We start from the raw sequence: 21,211 nt of genomic DNA, 5'->3' as shown, positions 1-21,211 counted from the left end.
AAATGAAGTCAGAAATTGTTGAAATTTTGTGATGTGCCTTTGAATGGTGCATTTTGAACACACAAAAAGTATGGAGTTCAAATAAGTTCAAAAAAAATGAAATCCGTTTGTAAGAGATGAGTTCTCGTTCGAAACCCTGCTACTTCGAGAGAGATTGTCAGTTTTGTACACGAACTGCATTCAGTTTTTGTCGTAGCACTCTCAACTTTTTAACACATGCTATGTGGGTGAAATGATGATAGCATGCCAACTTTCAACATTTTGAGAGTTCATTTGTAGTGCTTTTCAATTCCATGGTCAACTAGCTCAAATAAAATAAGTAAATGCACGAAGAATACCAAATGAAGTCAGAAATTGTTGAAATTTTGTGATGTGCCTTTGAATGGTGCATTTTGAACACACAAGAAGTATGGAGTTCAAAAAAGTTCAAAAAAATGAAATCCCTTTGTAAGAGATGAGTTCTGGTTCGAAACCCTCCTACTTCGAGAGAGATTGTTAGTTTTGTACACGAACTGCATCCAGTTTTTGTCGTAGCCCTCTCAACTTTTTAACAAATGCTATGTGGGTGAAATGTTGATAGCATGCCAACTTTCAACATTTTCAGAGTTCATTTGTAGTGCTTTTCAATTTCAGGGTCAACTAGCTCAAAAAAAAAGTAAATGCACGAAATATACCAAATGATGTCAGAAATTTTTGAAATTTTGTGATGTGCCTTTGAATGGTGCATTTTGAACACACAAAAAGTATGGAGTTCAAATAAGTTCAAAAAAATGAAATCCATTTGTAAGAGATGAGTTCTCGTTCGAAACCCTGCTACTTCGAGAGAGATTGTCAGTTTTGTACACGAACTGCATCCAGTTTTTGTCGTAGCCCTCTCAACTTTTTATCACATTCTATGTGGGTGAAATGATGATAGCATGCCAACTTTCAACATTTTCAGAGTTCATTTGGAGTGCTTTTCAATTTCAGGGTCAACTAGCTCTAAAAAAACAAGTAAATGCACGAAGAATACCAAATGAAGTCAGAAATTGTTGGAAATTTGTGATGTGGCATTGAATGGTGCATTTTGAACAGGCAAAAAGTATGGAGTTCAAATAAGTTCGAAAAAATGAAATCCCTTTGTAAGAGATGAGTTCTGGTTCGAAACCCTGCTACTTCGAGAGAGATTGTCAGTTTTGTACACGGACTGCATCCAGTTTTTGTCGTAGCCCTCTCAACTTTTGAACACATGCTATGTGGGTGAAATGATGATAGCATGCCAACTTTCATCATTTTCAGAGTTCATTTGTAGTGATTTTCAATTTCAGGGTCAACTAGCTCAAAAAAATAAGTAAATGCACGAAGAATATCAAATGAAGTCAGAAATTGTTGGAAATTTGTGATGTGCCTTTGAATGGTGCATTTTGAACAGGAAAAAAGTATGGAGTTCAAATAAGTTCAAAAAAATGAAATCCCTTTGTAAGAGATGAGTTCTGGTTCGAAACCCTGCTACTTCGAGAGAGATTGCCAGTTTTGTACACGAACTGCATCTAGTTTTTTTCGTAGCCCTCTCAACTTTTTAACACATGCTATGTGGGTGAAATGATGATAGCATGCCAACTTTCAACATTTTCAGAATTCATTTGTAGTGCTTTTCAATTTCAGGGTCAACTAGCTCAAAAAAAAATTGAAGTAAATGCACGAAATATACCAAATGAAGTCAGAAATTGTTGAAATTTTGTGATGTGGCTTTGAATGGTGCATTTTGAACACACAAAAAGTATGGAGTTCAAATAAGTTCAAAAAATGAAAACCATTTGTAAGAGATGAGTTCTGGTTCGAAACCCTGCTATTTCGAGAGAGATTGTCAGTTTTGTACACGGATTGCATCCAGTTTTTGTCGTAGCCGTCTCAACATTTTCAGAGTTCATTTGTAGTGCTTTTCAATTTCAGGGTCAACTAGCTCAAAAAATAAAATAAGTAAATGCACGAAATATACCAAATGAAGTCAGAAATTGTTGAAATTTTGTGATGTGCCTTTGAATGGTGCATTTTGAACACACAAAAAGTATGGAGTTCAAATAAGTTGAAAAAAATGAAATCCATTTGTAAGAGATGAGTTCTCGTTCGAAACCCTGCTACTTCGAGAGAGATTGTCAGTTTTGTACACGGACTGCATCCAGTTTTTGTTGTAGCCCTCTCAACTTTTAAGCACATGCTATGTGGGTGAAATGATGATAGCATGCCAACTTTCAACATTTTCAGAGTTCATTTGTAGTGCCTTTCAATTTCAGGGTCAACTAGCTCAAAAAAAAAGTAAATGCACGAAATATACCAAATGAAGTCAGAAATTGTTGAAATTTTGGGATGTGCCTTTGAATGGTGCATTTTGAACACACAAAAAGTATGGAGTTCAAATAAGTTCAAAAAAATGAAATCCCTTTGTAAGAGATGAGTTCTGGTTCGAAACCCTGCTACTTCGAGAGAGATTGTCAGTTTTGTACACGAACTGCATCTAGTTTTTGTCGTAGCCCTCTCAACTTTTTAACACATGCTATTTGGGTGAAATGATTATAGCATGCCAACTTTCAACATTTTCAGAATTCATTTGTAGTGCTTTTCAATTTCAGGGTCAACTAGCTAAATTTTTTTTTTAAGTAAATGCACGAAATATACCAAATGAAGTCAGAAATTGTTGAAATTTTGTGATGTGGCTTTGAATGGTGCATTTTGAACACACAAAAATTATGGAGTTCAAATAAGTTCAAAAAATGAAAACCATTTGTAAGAGATGAGTTCTGGTTCGAAACCCTGCTATTTCGAGAGAGATTGTCAGTTTTGTACACGGATTGCATCCAGTTTTTGTCGTAGCCCTCTCAACATTTTCAGAGTTCATTTGTAGTGCTTTTCAATTTCAGGGTCAACTAGCTCAAAAAATAAAATAAGTAAATGCACGAAATATACCAAATGAAGTCAGAAATTGTTGAAATTTTGTGATGTGCCTTTGAATGGTGCATTTTGAACACACAAAAAGTATGGAGTTCAAATAAGTTCAAAAAAATGAAATCCATTTGTAAGAGATGAGTTCTCGTTCGAAACCCTGCTACTTCGAGAGAGATTGTCAGTTTTGTACACGGACTGCATCCAGTTTTTGTTGTAGCCCTCTCAACTTTTAAACTCATGCTATGTGGGTGAAATGATGATAGCATGCCAACTTTCAACATTTTCAGAGTTCATTTGTAGTGCTTTTCAATTTCAGGGTCAACTAGCTCAAAAAAAAAGTAAATGCACGAAATATACCAAATGAAGTCAGAAATTGTTGAAATTTTGTGATGTGCCTTTGAATGGTGCATTTTGAACTCACAAAAAGTATGGAGTTCAAATAAGTTCAAAAAAAAGAAATCCATTTGTAAGAGATGAGTTCTCGTTCGAAACCCTGCTACTTCGAGAGAGATTGTCAGTTTTGTACACGAACTCCATCCAGTTTTTGTCGTAGCCCTCTCAACTTTCTAACACATCCTATGTGGGTGAAATGATGATAGCATGCCAACTTTCAACATTTTCAGAGTTCATTTGTAGTGCTTTTCGATTTCAGGGTCAACTAGCTCAAAAAAAATAAGTAAATGCACGAAATATACCAAATGAAGTCAGAAATTGTTGAAATTTTGTGATGTGCCTTTGAATGGTGCATTTTGAACACACAAAAAGTATGGAGTTCAAATAAGTTCAAAAAAATGAAATCCCTTTGTAAGAGATGAGTTCTGGTTCGAAACCCTGCTACTTCGAGAGAGATTGTCAGTTTTGTACACGAACTGCATCTAGTTTTTGTCGTAGCCCTCTCAACTTTTTAACACATGCTATTTGGGTGAAATGATTATAGCATGCCAACTTTCAACATTTTCAGAATTCATTTGTAGTGCTTTTCAATTTCAGGGTCAACTAGCTAAATTTTTTTTTTAAGTAAATGCACGAAATATACCAAATGAAGTCAGAAATTGTTGAAATTTTGTGATGTGGCTTTGAATGGTGCATTTTGAACACACAAAAAGTATGGAGTTCAAATAAGTTCAAAAAATGAAAACCATTTGTAAGAGATGAGTTCTGGTTCGAAACCCTGCTATTTCGAGAGAGATTGTCAGTTTTGTACACGGATTGCATCCAGTTTTTGTCGTAGCCCTCTCAACATTTTCAGAGTTCATTTGTAGTGCTTTTCAATTTCAGGGTCAACTAGCTCAAAAAATAAAATAAGTAAATGCACGAAATATACCAAATGAAGTCAGAAATTGTTGAAATTTTGTGATGTGCCTTTGAATGGTGCATTTTGAACACACAAAAAGTATGGAGTTCAAATAAGTTCAAAAAAATGAAATCCATTTGTAAGAGATGAGTTCTCGTTCGAAACCCTGCTACTTCGAGAGAGATTGTCAGTTTTGTACACGGACTGCATCCAGTTTTTGTTGTAGCCCTCTCAACTTTTAAACTCATGCTATGTGGGTGAAATGATGATAGCATGCCAACTTTCAACATTTTCAGAGTTCATTTGTAGTGCTTTTCAATTTCAGGGTCAACTAGCTCAAAAAAAAAGTAAATGCACGAAATATACCAAATGAAGTCAGAAATTGTTGAAATTTTGTGATGTGCCTTTGAATGGTGCATTTTGAACTCACAAAAAGTATGGAGTTCAAATAAGTTCAAAAAAAAAAGAAATCCATTTGTAAGAGATGAGTTCTCGTTCGAAACCCTGCTACTTCGAGAGAGATTGTCAGTTTTGTACACGAACTGCATCCAGTTTTTGTCGTAGCCCTCTCAACTTTCTAACACATCCTATGTGGGTGAAATGATGATAGCATGCCAACTTTCAACATTTTCAGAGTTCATTTGTAGTGCTTTTCGATTTCAGGGTCAACTAGCTCAAAAAAAATAAGTAAATGCACGAAATATACCAAATGAAGTCAGAAATTGTTGAAATTTTGTAATGTGCCTTTGAATGGTGCATTTTGAACACACAAAAAGTATGGAGTTCAAATAAGTTCAAAAAAATGAAATCCCTTTGGAAGAGATGAGTTCTAGTTCGAAACCCTGCTACTTCGAGAGAGATTGTCAGTTTTGTACACGAACTGCATCCACTTTTTGTCGTAGCCCTCTCAACTTTTTAACACATGCTATGTGGGTGAACTGATGATAGCATGCCAACTTTCAACATTTTTAGAGTTCATTTGTAGTGCTTTTCAATTTCAGCGTCAACTAGCTCAAAAAAAATAAGTAAATGCTCGAAATATACCAAATGAAGTCAGAAATTGTTGAAATTTGTGATGTGCCTTTGAATGATGCATTTTGAACAGGCAAAAAGTATGGAGTTCAAATAAGTTCAAAAAAATGAAATCCGTTTGTAAGAGATGAGTTCTCATTCGAAACCCTACTACTTCGAGAGAGATTGTCAGTTTTGTACACGGACTGCATCCAGTTTTTGTTGTAGCCCTCTCAACTTTGAAACACATGCTATGTGGGTGAAATGATGATAGCATGCCAACTTTCAACATTTTCAGAGTTCATTTGTAGTGCTTTTCAATTTCAGGGTCAACTAGCTCAAAAAAAGAAGTAAATGCACGAAATATACCAAATGAAGTCAGAAATTGTTGAAATTTTTTGATGTGCCTTTGAGTGGTGCATTTTGAACTCACAAAAAGTATGGAGTTCAAATAAGTTCAAAAAAAATGAAATCCATTTGTAAGAGATGAGTTCTCGTTCGAAACCCTGCTACTTCGAGAGAGATTGTCAGTTTTGTACACGAACTGCATCTAGTTTTTGTCGTAGCCCTCTCAACTTTTTAACACATGCTATGTGGGTGAAATGATGATAGCATGCCAACTTTCAACATTTTCAGAGTTCATTTGTAGTGCTTTTCGATTTCAGGGTCAACTAGCTCAAAAAAAATAAGTAAATGCACGAAATATACCAAATGAAGTCAAAAATTGTTGAAATTTTGTGATGTGCCTTTGAATGGTGCATTTTGAACACACAAAAAGTATGGAGTTCAAATAAGTTCAAAAAAATGAAATCCGTTTGTAAGAGATGAGTTCTGGTTCGAAACCTGCTACTTCGAGAGAGATTGTCAGTTTTGTACATGAACTGCATCTAGTTTTTGTCGTAGCCCTCTCAACTTTTTAACACATGCTATGTGGGTGAAATGATGATATCATGCCAACTTTCAACATTTTCAGAATTCATTTGTAGTGCTTTTCAATTTCAGGGTCAACTAGCTCAAAAGAAATAAGTAAATGCACGAAATATACCAAATGAAGTCAGAAATTGTTGAAATTTTGTGATGTGCCTTTGAATGGTGCAGTTTGAACACACAAAAAGTATGGAGTTCAAATAAGTTCAAAAAAATGAAATCCATTTGTAAGAGATGAGTTCTCGTTCGAAACCATGCTACTTCGAGAGAGATTGTCAGTTTTGTACACGAACTGCATCCAATTTCTGTCGTAGCCCTCTCAACTTTTTAACACATGCTATGTGGGTGAAATGATGATAGCATGCCAACTCTCAACATTTTCAGAGTTCATTTGTAGTGCTTTTCAATTTCAGTGTCAACTAGCTCAAAAAAATAAGTAAATGCACGAAGAATACCAAATGAAGTCAGAAATTGTTGGAAATTTGTGATGTGCCTTTGAATGGTGCATTTTGAACAGGCAAGAAGTATGGAGTTCAAATAAGTTTAAAAAAATGAAATCCGTTTGTAAGAGATGAGTTCTCGTTCGAAACCCTGCTACTTCGAGAGAGATTGTCAGTTTTGTACACGAACTGCATTCAGTTTTTGTCGTAGCCCTCTCAACTATTTAACACATGCTATGTGGGTGAAATGATGATAGGATGCCAACTTTCAACATTTTCAGAGTTCATTTGTAGTGCTTTTCAATTTCAGGGTCAACTAGCTCAAAAAAAATAAGTAAATGCACGAAGAATACCAAATGAAGTCAGAAATTGTTGAAATTTTGTGATGTGCCTTTGAATGGTGCAGTTTGAACACACAAAAAGTATGGAGTTCAAATAAGTTCAAAAAAATGAAATCCGTTTGTAAGAGATGAGTTCTCGTTCGAAACCCTGCTACTTCGAGAGAGATTGTCAGTTTTGTACACGAACTGCATCCAGTTTCTGTCGTAGCCCTCTCAACTTTTTAACACATGCTATGTGGGTGAAATGATGATAGCATGCCAACTTTCAACATTTTCAGAGTTCATTTGTAGTGCTTTTCAATTTCAGGGTCAACTAGCTCAAAAAAAAAGTAAATGCACGAAGAATACCGAATGAAGTCAGAAATTGTTGAAATTTTGTGATGTGCCTTTGAATGGTGCATTTTGAACTCACAAAAAGTATGGAGTTCAAATAAGTTCAAAAAAATGAAATCCCTTTGGAAGAGATGAGTTCTAGTTCGAAACCCTGCTACTTCGAGAGAGATTGTCAGTTTTGTACACGAACTGCATCCACTTTTTGTCGTAGCCCTCTCAACTTTTTAACACATGCTATGTGGGTGAACTGATGATAGCATGCCAACTTTCAACATTTTTAGAGTTCATTTGTAGTGCTTTTCAATTTCAGCGTCAACTAGCTCAAAAAAAATAAGTAAATGCTCGAAATATACCAAATGAAGTCAGAAATTGTTGAAATTTGTGATGTGCCTTTGAATGATGCAGATTGAACACACAAAAAGTATGGAGTTCAAATAAGTTCAAAAAAATGAAATCCGTTTGTAAGAGATGAGTTCTCGTTCGAAACCCTCCTACTTCGAGAGAGATTGTCAGTTTTGTACACGAACTGCATCCAGTTTTTGTTGTAGCCCTCTCAACTTTGAAACACATGCTATGTGGGTGAAATGATGATAGGATGCCAACTTTCAACATTTTCAGAGTTCATTTGTAGTGCTTTTCAATTTCAGGGTCAACTAGCTCAAAAAAATAAGTAAATGCACGAAATATACCAAATGAAGTCAGAAATTGTTGAAATTTTTTGATGTGCCTTTGAGTGGTGCATTTTGAACTCACAAAAAGTATGGAGTTCAAATAAGTTCAAAAAAAATGAAATCCATTTGTAAGAGATGAGTTCTCGTTCGAAACCCTGCTACTTCGAGAGAGATTGTCAGTTTTGTACACGAACTGCATCCAGTTTCTGTCGTAGCCCTCTCAACTTTTTAACACATGCTATGTGGGTGAAATGATGATAGCATGCCAATTTTCAACATTTTCAGAGTTCATTTGTAGTGCTTTTCAATTTCAGGGTCAACTAGCTCAAAAAAAATAAGTAAATGCACGAAGAATACCGAATGAAGTCAGAAATTGTTGAAATTTTTTGATGTGCCTTTGAATGGTGCATTTTGAATAGGCAAAAAGTATGGAGTTCAAATAAGTTCAAACAAAATGAAATCCCTTTGTAAGAGATGAGTTCTCGTTCGAAACCCTCCTACTTCGAGAGAGATTGTCAGTTTTGTACACGAACTGCATCCAGTTTTTGTCGTAGCCCTCTCAACTTTTTAACACATGCTATGTGGGTGAAATGATGATAGCATGCCAACTTTCAACATTTTCAGAGTTCATTTGTAGTGCTTTTCAATTTCAGCGTCAACTAGTTCAAAAAAAATAAGTAAATGCACGAAGAATACCAAATGAAGTCAGAAATTGTTGGAAATTTGTGATGTGCCTTTGAATGGTGCATTTTGAACAGGCAAAAAGTATGGAGTTCAAATAAGTTCAAAAAAATGAAATCCCTTTGTAAGAGATGAGTTGTGGTTCGAAACCCTGCTACTTCGAGAGAGATTGTCAGTTTTGTACACGAACTGCATCCACTTTTTGTCGTAGCACTCTCAACTTTTTAACACATGCTATGTGGGTGAAATGATGATAGCATGCCAACTTTCAACATTTTCAGAGTTCATTTGTAGTGCTTTTCAATTTCAGGGTCAACTAGCTCAAAAAAAATAAGTAAATGCACGAAGAATACCAAATGAAGTCAGAAATTGTTGAAATTTTGTGATGTGCCTTTGAATGGTGCAGTTTGAACACACAAGAAGTATGGAGTTCAAAAAAGTTCAAAAAAATGAAATCCCTTTGTAAGAGATGAGTTCTGGTTCGAAACCCTCCTACTTCGAGAGAGATTGTTAGTTTTGTACACGAACTGCATCCAGTTTTTGTCGTAGCCCTCTCAACTTTTTAACAAATGCTATGTGGGTGAAATGTTGATAGCATGCCAACTTTCAACATTTTCAGAGTTCATTTGTAGTGCTTTTCAATTTCAGGGTCAACTAGCTCAAAAAAAAAAGTAAATGCACGAAATATACCAAATGATGTCAGAAATTGTTGAAATTTTGTGATGTGCCTTTGAATGGTGCATTTTGAACACACAAAAAGTATGGAGTTCAAATAAGTTCAAAAAAATGAAATCCATTTGTAAGAGATGAGTTCTCGTTCGAAACCCTGCTACTTCGAGAGAGATTGTCAGTTTTGTACACGAACTACATCCAGTTTTTGTCGTAGCCCTCTCAACTTTTTATCACATTCTATGTGGGTGAAATGATGATAGCATGCCAACTTTCAACATTTTCAGAGTTCATTTGGAGTGCTTTTCAATTTCAGGGTCAACTAGCTCTAAAAAAACAAGTAAATGCACGAAGAATACCAAATGAAGTCAGAAATTGTTGGAAATTTGTGATGTGGCATTGAATGGTGCATTTTGAACAGGCAAAAAGTATGGAGTTCAAATAAGTTCAAAAAAATGAAATCCCTTTGTAAGAGATGAGTTCTGGTTCGAAACCCTGCTACTTCGAGAGAGATTGTCAGTTTTGTACACGGACTGCATCCAGTTTTTGTCGTAGCCCTCTCAACTTTTGAACACATGCTATGTGGGTGAAATGATGATAGCATGCCAACTTTCAACATTTTCAGAGTTCATTTGTAGTGATTTTCAATTTCAGGGTCAACTAGCTCAAAAAAATAAGTAAATGCACGAAGAATATCAAATGAAGTCAGAAATTGTTGGAAATTTGTGATGTGCCTTTGAATGGTGCATTTTGAACAGGAAAAAAGTATGGAGTTCAAATAAGTTCAAAAAAATGAAATCCCTTTGTAAGAGATGAGTTCTGGTTCGAAACCCTGCTACTTCGAGAGAGATTGCCAGTTTTGTACACGAACTGCATCTAGTTTTTGTCGTAGCCCTCTCAACTTTTTAACACATGCTATGTGGGTGAAATGATGATAGCATGCCAACTTTCAACATTTTCAGAATTCATTTGTAGTGCTTTTCAATTTCAGGGTCAACTAGCTCAAAAAAAATTGAAGTAAATGCACGAAATATACCAAATGAAGTCAGAAATTGTTGAAATTTTGTGATGTGGCTTTGAATGGTGCATTTTGAACACACAAAAAGTATGGAGTTCAAATAAGTTCAAAAAATGAAAACCATTTGTAAGAGATGAGTTCTGGTTCGAAACCCTGCTATTTCGAGAGAGATTGTCAGTTTTGTACACGGATTGGATCCAGTTTTTGTCGTAGCCCTCTCAACATTTTCAGAGTTCATTTGTAGTGCTTTTCAATTTCAGGGTCAACTAGCTCAAAAAATAAAATAAGTAAATGCACGAAATATACCAAATGAAGTCAGAAATTGTTGAAATTTTGTGATGTGCCTTTGAATGGTGCATTTTGAACACACAAAAAGTATGGAGTTCAAATAAGTTGAAAAAATAGAAATCCATTTGTAAGAGATGAGTTCTCGTTCGAAACCCTGCTACTTCGAGAGAGATTGTCAGTTTTGTACACGGACTGCATCCAGTTTTTGTTGTAGCCCTCTCAACTTTTAAGCACATGCTATGTGGGTGAAATGATGATAGCATGCCAACTTTCAACATTTTCAGAGTTCATTTGTAGTGCTTTTCAATTTCAGGGTCAACTAGCTCAAAAAAAAAGTAAATGCACGAAATATACCAAATGAAGTCAGAAATTGTTGAAATTTTGTGATGTGCCTTTGAATGGTGCATCTTGAACACACAAAAAGTATGGAGTTCAAATAAGTTCAAAAAAATGAAATCCCTTTGTAAGAGATGAGTTCTGGTTCGAAACCCTGCTACTTCGAGAGAGATTGTCAGTTTTGTACACGAACTGCATCTAGTTTTTGTCGTAGCCCTCTCAACTTTTTAACACATGCTATTTGGGTGAAATGATTATAGCATGCCAACTTTCAACATTTTCAGAATTCATTTGTAGTGCTTTTCAATTTCAGGGTCAACTAGCTCAAATTTTTTTTTAAGTAAATGCACGAAATTTACCAAATGAAGTCAGAAATTGTTGAAATTTTGTGATGTGGCTTTGAATGGTGCATTTTGAACACACAAAAAGTATGGAGTTCAAATAAGTTCAAAAAATGAAAACCATTTGTAAGAGATGAGTTCTGGTTCGAAACCCTGCTATTTCGAGAGAGATTGTCAGTTTTGTACACGGATTGCATCCAGTTTTTGTCGTAGCCCTCTCAACATTTTCAGAGTTCATTTGTAGTGCTTTTCAATTTCAGGGTCAACTAGCTCAAAAAATAAAATAAGTAAATGCACGAAATATACCAAATGAAGTCAGAAATTGTTGAAATTTTGTGATGTGCCTTTGAATGGTGCATTTTGAACACACAAAAAGTATGGAGTTCAAATAAGTTCAAAAAAATGAAATCCATTTGTAAGAGATGAGTTCTCGTTCGAAACCCTCCTACTTCGAGAGAGATTGTCAGTTTTGTACACGGACTGCATCCAGTTTTTGTTGTAGCCCTCTCAACTTTTAAACTCATGCTATGTGGGTGAAATGATGATAGCATGCCAACTTTCAACATTTTCAGAGTTCATTTGTAGTGCTTTTCAATTTTAGGGTCAACTAGCTCAAAAAAAAAAGTAAATGCACGAAATATACCAAATGAAGTCAGAAATTGTTGAAATTTTGTGATGTGCCTTTGAATGGTGCATTTTGAACTCACAAAAAGTATGGAGTTCAAATAAGTTCAAAAAAAAAGAAATCCATTTGTAAGAGATGAGTTCTCGTTCGAAACCCTGCTACTTCGAGAGAGATTGTCAGTTTTGTACACGAACTGCATCCAGTTTTTGTCGTAGCCCTCTCAACTTTCTAACACATCCTATGTGGGTGAAATGATGATAGCATGCCAACTTTCAACATTTTCAGAGTTCATTTGTAGTGCTTTTCGATTTCAGGGTCAACTAGCTCAAAAAAAATAAGTAAATGCACGAAATATACCAAATGAAGTCAGAAATTGTTGAAATTTTGTGATGTGCCTTTGAATGGTGCATCTTGAACACACAAAAAGTATGGAGTTCAAATAAGTTCAAAAAAATGAAATCCCTTTGTAAGAGATGAGTTCTGGTTCGAAACCCTGCTACTTCGAGAGAGATTGTCAGTTTTGTACACGAACTGCATCTAGTTTTTGTCGTAGCCCTCTCAACTTTTTAACACATGCTATTTGGGTGAAATGATTATAGCATGCCAACTTTCAACATTTTCAGAATTCATTTGTAGTGCTTTTCAATTTCAGCGTCAACTAGCTCAAATTTTTTTTTAAGTAAATGCACGAAATATACCAAATGAAGTCAGAAATTGTTGAAATTTTGTGATGTGGCTTTGAATGGTGCATTTTGAACACACAAAAAGTATGGAGTTCAAATAAGTTCAAAAAATGAAAACCATTTGTAAGAGATGAGTTCTGGTTCGAAACCCTGCTATTTCGAGAGAGATTGTCAGTTTTGTACACGGATTGCATCCAGTTTTTGTCGTAGCCCTCTCAACATTTTCAGAGTTCATTTGTAGTGCTTTTCAATTTCAGGGTCAACTAGCTCAAAAAATAAAATAAGTAAATGCACGAAATATACCAAATGAAGTCAGAAATTGTTGAAGTTTTGTGATGTGCCTTTGAATGGTGCATTTTGAACACACAAAAAGTATGGAGTTCAAATAAGTTCAAAAAAATGAAATCCATTTGTAAGAGATGAGTTCTCGTTCGAAACCCTGCTACTTCGAGAGAGATTGTCAGTTTTGTACACGGACTGCATCCAGTTTTTGTTGTAGCCCTCTCAACTTTTAAACTCATGCTATGTGGGTGAAATGATGATAGCATGCCAACTTTCAACATTTTCAGAGTTCATTTGTAGTGCTTTTCAATTTCAGGGTCAACTAGCTCAAAAAAAAAGTAAATGCACGAAATATACCAAATGAAGTCAGAAATTGTTGAAATTTTGTGATGTGCCTTTGAATGGTGCATTTTGAACTCACAAAAAGTATGGAGTTCAAATAAGTTCAAAAAAAAAGAAATCCATTTGTAAGAGATGAGTTCTCGTTCGAAACCCTGCTACTTCGAGAGAGATTGTCAGTTTTGTACACGAACTGCATCCAGTTTTTGTCGTAGCCCTCTCAACTTTCTAACACATCCTATGTGGGTGAAATGATGATAGCATGCCAACTTTCAACATTTTCAGAGTTCATTTGTAGTGCTTTTCGATTTCAGGGTCAACTAGCTCAAAAAAAATAAGTAAATGCACGAAATATACCAAATGAAGTCAGAAATTGTTGAAATTTTGTGATGTGCCTTTGAATGGTGCATTTTGAACACACAAAAAGTATGGAGTTCAAATAAGTTCAAAAAAATGAAATCCCTTTGGAAGAGATGAGTTCTAGTTCGAAACCCTGCTACTTCGAGAGAGATTGTCAGTTTTGTACACGAACTGCATCCACTTTTTGTCGTAGCCCTCTCAACTTTTTTACACATGCTATGTGGGTGAACTGATGATAGCATGCCAACTTTCAACATTTTTAGAGTTCATTTGTAGTGCTTTTCAATTTCAGCGTCAACTAGCTCAAAAAAAATAAGTAAATGCTCGAAATATACCAAATGAAGTCAGAAATTGTTGAAATTTGTGATGTGCCTTTGAATGATGCATTTTGAACAGGCAAAAAGTATGGAGTTCAAATAAGTTCAAAAAAATGAAATCCGTTTGTAAGAGATGAGTTCTCATTCGAAACCCTACTACTTCGAGAAAGATTGTCAGTTTTGTACACGGACTGCATCCAGTTTTTGTTGTAGCCCTCTCAACTTTGAAACACATGCTATGTGGGTGAAATGATGATAGCATGCCAACTTTCAACATTTTCAGAGTTCATTTGTAGTGCTTTTCAATTTCAGGGTCAACTAGCTCAAAAAAAGAAGTAAATGCACGAAATATACCAAATGAAGTCAGAAATTGTTGAAATTTTTTGATGTGCCTTTGAGTGGTGCATTTTGAACTCACAAAAAGTATGGAGTTCAAATAAGTTCAAAAAAAATGAAATCCATTTGTAAGAGATGAGTTCTCGTTCGAAACCCTGCTACTTCGAGAGAGATTGTCAGTTTTGTACACGAACTGCATCCAGTTTTTGTCGTAGCCCTCTCAACTTTTTAACACATGCTATGTGGGTGAAATGATGATAGCATGCCAACTTTCAACATTTTCAGAGTTCATTTGTAGTGCTTTTCGATTTCAGGGTCAACTAGCTCAAAAAAAATAAGTAAATGCACGAAATATACCAAATGAAGTCAAAAATTGTTGAAATTTTGTGATGTGCCTTTGAATGGTGCATTTTGAACACACAAAAAGTATGGAGTTCAAATAAGTTCAAAAAAATGAAATCCGTTTGTAAGAGATGAGTTCTGGTTCGAAACCTGCTACTTCGAGAGAGATTGTCAGTTTTGTACATGAACTACATCTAGTTTTTGTCGTAGCCCTCTCAACTTTTTAACACATGCTATGTGGGTGAAATGATGATAGCATGCCAACTTTCAACATTTTCAGAATTCATTTGTAGTGCTTTTCAATTTCAGGGTCAACTAGCTCAAAAGAAATAAGTAAATGCACGAAATATACCAAATGAAGTCAGAAATTGTTGAAATTTTGTGATGTGCCTTTGAATGGTGCAGTTTTAACACACAAAAAGTATGGAGTTCAAATAAGTTCAAAAAAATGAAATCCATTTGTAAGAGATGAGTTCTCGTTCGAAACCATGCTACTTCGAGAGAGATTGTCAGTTTTGTACACGAACTGCATCCAATTTCTGTCGTAGCCCTCTCAACTTTTTAACACATGCTATGTGGGTGAAATGATGATAGCATGCCAACTCTCAACATTTTCAGAGTTCATTTGTAGTGCTTTTCAATTTCAGTGTCAACTAGCTCAAAAAAAATAAGTAAATGCACGAAGAATACCAAATGAAGTCAGAAATTGTTGGAAATTTGTGATGTGCCTTTGAATGGTGCATTTTGAACAGGCAAGAAGTATGGAGTTCAAATAAGTTTAAAAAAATGAAATCCGTTTGTAAGAGATGAGTTCTCGTTCGAAACCCTGCTACTTCGAGAGAGATTGTCAGTTTTGTACACGAACTGCATTCAGTTTTTGTCGTAGCCCTCTCAACTATTTAACACATGCTATGTGGGTGAAATGATGATAGGATGCCAACTTTCAACATTTTCAGAGTTCATTTGTACTGCTTTTCAATTTCAGGGTCAACTAGCTCAAAAAAAATAAGTAAATGCACGAAGAATACCAAATGAAGTCAGAAATTGTTGAAATTTTGTGATGTGCCTTTGAATGGTGCAGTTTGAACACACAAAAAGTATGGAGTTCAAATAAGTTCAAAAAAATGAAATCCGTTTGTAAGAGATGAGTTCTCGTTCGAAACCCTGCTACTTCGAGAGAGATTGTCAGTTTTGTACACGAACTGCATCCAGTTTCTGTCGTAGCCCTCTCAACTTTTTAACACATGCTATGTGGGTGAAATGATGATAGCATGCCAACTTTCAACATTTTCAGAGTTCATTTGTAGTGCTTTTCAATTTCAGGGTCAACTAGCTCAAAAAAAAAGTAAATGCACGAAGAATACCGAATGAAGTCAGAAATTGTTGAAATTTTGTGATGTGCCTTTGAATGGTGCATTTTGAACTCACAAAAAGTATGGAGTTCAAATAAGTTCAAAAAAATGAAATCCATTTGTAAGAGATGAGTTCTCGTTCGAAACCCTCCTACTTCGAGAGAGATTGTCAGTTTTGTACACGAACTGCATCCAGTTTTTGTCGTAGCCCTCTCAACTTTTTAACACATGCTATGTGGGTGAAATGATGATAGCATGCCAACTTTCAACATTTTCAGAGTTCATTTGTAGTGCTTTTCAATTTCAGGGTCAACTAGCTCAAAAAAAATAAGTAAATGCACGAAATATACCAAATGAAGTCAGAAATTGTTGAAATTTTGTGATGTGCCTTTGAATGGTGCAGATTGAACACACAAAAAGTATGGAGTTCAAATAAGTTCAAAAAAATGAAATCCATTTGTAAGAGATGAGTTCTCGTTCGAAACCCTCCTACTTCGAGAGAGATTGTCAGTTTTGTACACGAACTGCATCCAGTTTTTGTCGTAGCCCTCTCAACTTTGTAACACATGCTATGTGGGTGAAATGATGATAGCATGCCAACTTTCAACATTTTCAGAGTTCATTTGTAGTGCTTTTCAATTTCAGGGTCAACTAGCTCAAAAAAATAAGTAAATGCACGAAATATACCAAATGAAGTCAGAAATTGTTGAAATTTTGTGATGTGCCTTTGAATGGTGCAGATTGAACACACAAAAAGTATGGAGTTCAAATAAGTTCAAAAAAATGAAATCCATTTGTAAGAGATGAGTTCTCGTTCGAAACCTTGCTACTTCGAGAGAGATTGTCAGTTTTGTACACGAACTGCATCCAGTTTCTGTCGTAGCCCTCTCAACTTTTTAACACATGCTATGTGGGTGAAATGATGATAGCATGCCAACTTTCAACATTTTCAGAGTTCATTTGTAGTGCTTTTCAATTTCAGGGTCAACTAGCTCAAAAAAAATAAGTAAATGCACAAAGAATACCGAATGAAGTCAGAAATTGTTGAAATTTTTTGATGTGCCTTTGAATGGTGCATTTTGAATAGGCAAAAAGTATGGAGTTCAAATAAGTTCAAACAAAATGAAATCCCTTTGTAAGAGATGAGTTCTCGTTCGAAACCCTGCTACTTCGAGAGAGATTGTCAGTTTTGTACACGAACAGCATCCAGTTTTTGTCGTAGCCCTCTCAACTTTTTAACACATGCTATGTGGGTGAAATGATGATAGCATGCCAACTTTCAACATTTTCAGAGTTCATTTGTAGTGCTTTTCAATTTCAGCGTCAACTAGTTCAAAAAAAAAAAGTAAATGCACGAAGAATACCAAATGAAGTCAGAAATTGTTGGAAATTTGTGATGTGCCTTTGAATGGTGCATTTTGAACAGGCAAAAAGTATGGAGTTCAAATAAGTTCAAAAAAATGAAATCCCTTTGTAAGAGATGAGTTCTGGTTCGAAACCCTGCTACTTCGAGAGAGATTGTCAGTTTTGTACACGAACTGCATCCACTTTTTGTTGTAGCCCTCTCAACTTTTTAACACATGCTATGTGGGTGAAATGATGATAGCATGCCAACTTTCAACATTTTCAGAGTTCATTTGTAGTGCTTTTCAATTTCAGGGTCAACTAGCTCAAAAAAAATAAGTAAATGCACGAAGAATACCAAATGAAGTCAGAAATTGTTGGAAATTTGTGATGTGCCTTTGAATGGTGCATTTTGAACAGGCAAAAAGTATGGAGTTCAAATAAGTTCCAAAAAATGAAATCCCTTTCTAAGAGATGAGTTCTGGTTCGAAACCGTGCTACTTCGAGAGAGATTGTCAGTTTTGTACACGAACTGCATCCACTTTTTGCCGTAGCCCTCTCAACTTTTTAACACATGCTATGTGGGTGAAATGATGATAGCATGCCAACTTTCAACATTTTCAGAGTTCATTTGTAGTGCTTTTGAATTTCAGGGTCAACTAGCTCACAAAAAAAAATAAGTAAATGCACGAAATATACCAAATGAAGTCAGAAATTGTTGAAATTTTGTGATGTGCCTTTGAATGGTGCATTTTGAACACACAAAAAGTATGGGGTTCAAATAAGTTCAAAAAATGAAATCCCTTTGTAAGAGATGAGTTCTGGTTCGAAACCCTGCTACTTCGAGAGAGATTATCAGTTTTGTACACGAACTGCATCCAGTTTTTGTCGTAGCCCTCTCAACTTTTTAACACATATTATGTGGGTGAAATGATGATAGCATGCCAACTTTCAACATTTTCAGAGTTCATTTGTAGTGCTTTTCAATTTCAGGGTCAACTATCTCAAAAAAAAAGTAAATGCACGAAATATACCAAATGAAGTCAGAAATTGTTGAAATTTTGTGATGTGCCTTTGAATGGTGCATTTTGAACTCACAAAAAGTATGGAGTTCAAATAAGTTCAAAAAAAAAGAAATCCATTTGTAAGAGATGAGTTCTCGTTCGAAACCCTGCTACTTCGAGAGAGATTGTCAGTTTTGTACACGAACTGCATCTAGTTTTTGTCGTAGCCCTCTCAACTTTTAACACATGCTATGTGGGTGAAATGATGATAGCATGCCAACTTTCAACATTTTCAGAGTTCATTTGTAGTGCTTTTCAATTTCAGGGTCAACTAGCTCAAAAAAAAATAAGTAAATGCACGAAATATACCAAATGAAGTCAGAAATTGTTGAAATTTTGTGATGTGCCTTTGAATGGTGCATTTTGAACACACAAAAAGTATGGAGTTCAAATAAGTTCAAAAAATGAAATCCCTTTGTAGGAGATGAGTTCTGGTTCGAAACCCTGCTACTTCGAGAGAGATTGTCAGTTTTGTACACGAACTGCATCCACTTTCTGTCGTAGCCCTCTCAACTTTTTAACACATGCTATGTGGGTGAAATGATGATAGCATGCCAACTTTCAACATTTTCAGAGTTCATTTGTAGTGCTTTTCAATTTCAAGGTCAACTAGCTCAAAACAAATAAGTAAATGCACGAAATATACCAAATGAAGTCAGAAATTGTTGAAATTTTGTGATGTGCCTTTGAATGGTGCATTTTGAACACAAAAAAAGTATGGAGTTCAAATAAGTTCAAAAAAATGAAATCCCTTTGTAAGAGTTGAGTTCTGGTTCGAAACCCTCCTACTTCGAGAGAGATTGTCATTTTTGTAGACGAACTGCATCTAGTTTTTGTCGTAGCCCTCTCAACTTTTTAACACATGCTATGTGGGTGAAATGATGATAGCATTCCAACTTTCAACATTTTCAGAATTCATTTGTAGTGCTTTTCAATTTCAGGGTCAACTAGCTCAAAAAAAAATTAAGTAAATGCACGAAATATACCAAATGAAGTCAGAATTTGTTGAAATTTTGTGATGTGCCTTTGAATGGTGCAGTTTGAACACACAAAAAGTATGGAGTTCAAATAAGTTCAAAAAAATGAAATCCATTTGTAAGAGATGAGTTCTCGTTCGAAACCCTGCTACTTCGAGAGAGATTGTCAGTTTTATACACGAACTGCATCCAGTTTCTGTCGTAGCCCTCTCAACTTTTTAACACATGCTATGTGGGTGAAATGATGATAGCATGCCAACTTTCAACATTTTCAGAGTTCATTTGTAGTGCTTTTCAATTTCAGGGTCAACTAGCTCAAAAAAAATAAGTAAATGCACGAAATATACCAAATGAAGTCAGAAATTGTTGAAATTTTGTGATGTGCCTTTGAATGGTGCAGATTGAACACACAAAAAGTATGGAGTTCAAATAAGTTCAAAAAAATGAAATCCATTTGTAAGAGATGAGTTCTCGTTCGAAACCCTCCTACTTCGAGAGAGATTGTCAGTTTTGTACACGAACTGCATCCAGTTTTTGTCGTAGCCCTCTCAACTTTTTAACACATGCTATGTGGGTGAAATGATGATAGCATGCCAACTTTCAACATTTTCAGAGTTCATTTGTAGTGCTTTTCAATTTCAGGGTCAACTAGCTCAAAAACAATAAGTAAATGCACGAAATATACCAAATGAAGTCAGAAATTGTTGAAATTTTGTGATGTGCCTTTGAATGGTGCAGATTGAACAGGCAAAAAGTATGGAGTTCAAATAAGTTCAAAAAAATGAAATCCGTTTGTAAGAGATGAGTTCTCATTCGAAACCCTACTACTTCGAGAAAGATTGTCAGTTTTGTACACGGACTGCATCCAGTTTCTGTCGTAGCCCTCTCAACTTTTTAACACATGCTATGTGGGTGAAATGATGATAGCATGCCAACTTTCAACATTTTCAGAGTTCATTTCTAGTGCTTTTCAATTTCAGGGTCAACTAGCTCAAAAAAAAAAGTAAATGCACGAAGAATACCGAATGAAGTCAGAAATTGTTGAAATTTTTTGATGTGCCTTTGAATGGTGCATTTTGAATAGGCAAAAAGTATGGAGTTCAAATAAGTTCAAACAAAATGAAATCCCTTTGTAAGAGATGAGTTCTCGCTCGAAACCCTGCTACTTCGAGAGAGATTGTCAGTTTTGTACACGAACTGCATCCAGTTTTTGTCGTAGCCCTCTCAACTTTTTAACACATATTATGTGGGTGAAATGATGATAGAATGCCAACTTTCAACATTTTCAGAGTTCATTTGTAGTGCTTTTCAATTTCAGCGTCAACTAGTTCAAAAAAAATAAGTAAATGCACGAAGAATACCAAATGAAGTCAGAAATTGTTGGAAATTTGTGATGTGCCTTTGAATGGTGCATTTTGAACAGGAAAAAAGTATGGAGTTCAAATAAGTTCAAAAAAATGAACTCCCTTTGTAAGAGATGAGTTCTGGTTCGAAACCCTGCTACTTCGAGAGAGATTGTCAGTTTTGTACACGAACTGCATCCACTTTTTGTTGTAGCCCTCTCAACTTTTTAACACATGCTATGTGGGTGAAATGATGATAGCATGCCAACTTTCAACATTTTCAGAGTTCATTTGTAGTGCTTTTGAATTTCAGGGTCAACTAGCTCAAAAAAAAATAAGTAAATGCACGAAATATACCAAATGAAGTCAGAAATTGTTGAAATTTTGTGATGTGCCTTTGAATGGTGCATTTTGAACACACAAAAAGTATGGAGTTCAAATAAGTTCAAAAAATGAAATCCCTTTGTAAGAGATGAGTTCTGGTTCGAAACCCTGCTACTTCGAGAGAGATTGTCAGTTTTGTACACGAACTGCATCCAGTTTTTGTCGTAGCCCTCTCAACTTTTTAACACATG

This window comes from Hordeum vulgare, chromosome 3H (genome assembly GCF_904849725.1).
Source record: "Hordeum vulgare subsp. vulgare chromosome 3H, MorexV3_pseudomolecules_assembly, whole genome shotgun sequence".
Classification (NCBI taxonomy): domain Eukaryota; kingdom Viridiplantae; phylum Streptophyta; class Magnoliopsida; order Poales; family Poaceae; genus Hordeum; species Hordeum vulgare.
Note: the sequence above shows the minus strand (reverse complement) of the source record.